Here is a 2,412-nt window from a genome sequence, read left to right as displayed (position 1 = left end):
TGGTCAGGGCATGGCTGGATCATTTGGGTCCGGACTAGATTGAACCAAGCCAAGTGAATAGGTTTGGGGTTGCTTTGAGTCAAGCACCACTGGACCGTTTGGGAATGAACTAGGCCGGGTCAATCTGAACCAAATTGGGCCAAAGCCAACCAATTGGGTTTGGGTTTGGTTGGACCATTTGGGCCTACATCAGACTGGCCCATCTGAAACCGAATAGACCATCATGCAAACCGCGATGACCCAAATCAAGCTTGGGTTCAAATTAATATGGGTAAATTGTGTTAGCCCAAACTAGAACAGTCAATATAAATTGATCGGTTGAACCGGTCCAAACTGAATCAGGCCATCTAGCCATTTTTTATTAGATTTGACTTTTGAGCGGATTTGGATCGGGTATGGATGAACCTCTCAATTCTACTAGACCAATTGGGCCACCAGACCATCTAATCGGATTTGAATTAATTTTGGATTATGGGCGCACTGCGTTGACCCAAACTGGATCAAATCACCATTTGACAGAGCTTGAGACTTTGAGTTTAGGTTAATTAATTCAGGTTAGGTATGGCTGTGTCGTATCTGTGCAAACCCAAACCAACACAATCTGAAGAAGGAACTAGTTAGACAAATCATATTTATATTATTAGCAGTTAACCCATTGGATACCCACAACTGAACTAAATCCATTCAAATTGACCCAATAAATGACTTAACCCATTTTGAACCTGTTAAGTAAATAGATGATCTGGGTGAGTTATAAAATGGGTGGATTGGGCGGGTTAATTTAACAGGTTGGGCATGAAATCACCACCCCTAATTTTAATGGTATTAGGATTCTGAATTGCTCCCCAACAATTCAAATTGTGTTTGGGGAGGAACAAGATAGTTTGCAGATTTCACTCTGAACATTTTACCGTTCTTGATGTCCTTGCACAATTATATATTATTGTTTTGTTACTGCTCTTATTGTATTTTTGCTGCTAGGAATATTTCACAAATATATCTACCACAATGCAGGATATTGACAAAGAGATAAAGGAGTTGAAGGTATGTCTGTGGCAAGAGGGGGGTCAATTGGGTTGGATTTGGTCCAATGTGAATCCATTACAAATGGATGAGGTCCAATTCAATCCAATGAATATTTTGGACCATTTTGGATTGGTCTAATTCAATATCTAGACCATTCAATCTATCCAAATTCATTTTAATTTATATTGGTTTCAATCCAAACCTGGTCCATTGATACATATGTTCTTATCTTATATCAATGGATCAGATGTTTGTTAAATCCAGCCCAATCCAATATAAATTCATTATGAACAGACCAGGTCCAATCTAATCCAATAAATAATTTGAATCATCAAGTCTGGATCAATCCAATTCAATGTCTTGTTGGTCTGTCCAATTCATCCAAATTGATTTTGGTATGGACAGAAAAACCGGTCTATTAACACCCTTAGTGGCAACATAGTTCTTAAATCACTTCATCTGATACCCAAGAGATAAAATCCATCTGTGTGGATTAGAAACAGTAATCAGCCGGTATGCCAACAGGCAACAGCATGGTCAACTATGTTGCTGTAAAGGATTTAACGTTATCCTATTTATCTCATTTCTTCAAGGTTTTTTTTTTTATTCTTTCTTTCTTTTTCTTTTTTTGAATAGACCAAAACATTGAAATGCAAAATACTGAAAAGCAAATAAAATAGAGGCAAAGTCATGTCGTGAGATCGGTGTGAGGAGCATTTCACGTGGCAGGGAAACCCAAATAAAAACGTATTGTGTGATTATTTTTTAATGGGTAACACAAGTTGTCAGAAGTGGGATTTGAGAACCCACGCCTTCTCTCGAAGACAAGAACTTGAGTCTGGCGCCTTAGACCACTCGGCCATCCTGACAATTGCACAATGATTTGGTATGAGAATTAAATATTGGCATCTCATGCTATATTGATTATAATATATATTTTTTTTATAAATGATTAAAGCGTGCATTTCTTATATATTTATATTTTATTTATGATTATTTTAATCTTAAATTTAGTATTATTAATATATTTGTGAGATTTGTGGGTATTTCTCTAATGTATATAAGTGTATCTATATCTTTTAATCTTATTCATATGTACTCAATGCATTTCTATCTATTTTTAAGAAGCATTGATGGCAATATAAATAACAGTGGGCACCAGCATATACACTTATAACATAAACATTATGACATAGGTGAATGAATCCATGTGATATTTGTCTCTCTCGTCATGCTAACCTTGCAATTTAGCTCTTTTCTCCTTATAACTTGGTCTAGGATTTTCTATCTGTCCAAGTTTTATGCTTATTAACAATGTTCAAAGTGAGTATCAAAAAGACATTTTAATTATGCATGCAAGTGCTTTTATAGATATAGATATGGATA

The 2,412-nt window shown here is 35.7% G+C and overlaps 1 non-coding gene across 1 annotated transcript; it reads right to left on the bottom strand.

Moving 5' to 3' along the window:
* Positions 1-1,809: 1,809 nt before the first annotated feature.
* Positions 1,810-1,895, bottom strand: TRNAL-CAA (transfer RNA leucine (anticodon CAA)). The gene has a single exon. It is a non-coding gene; the product is annotated as a tRNA-Leu (tRNA).
* Between the last annotated feature and the right edge of the window lie 517 nt (positions 1,896-2,412).

Source organism: Nelumbo lutea, chromosome 1 (genome assembly GCF_056320005.1).
Source record: "Nelumbo lutea isolate HS-2025 chromosome 1, American lotus-T2T, whole genome shotgun sequence".
Lineage (NCBI taxonomy): Eukaryota > Viridiplantae > Streptophyta > Magnoliopsida > Proteales > Nelumbonaceae > Nelumbo > Nelumbo lutea.
Note: the sequence above shows the minus strand (reverse complement) of the source record. Positions and strands in the feature narration are given on the sequence as shown.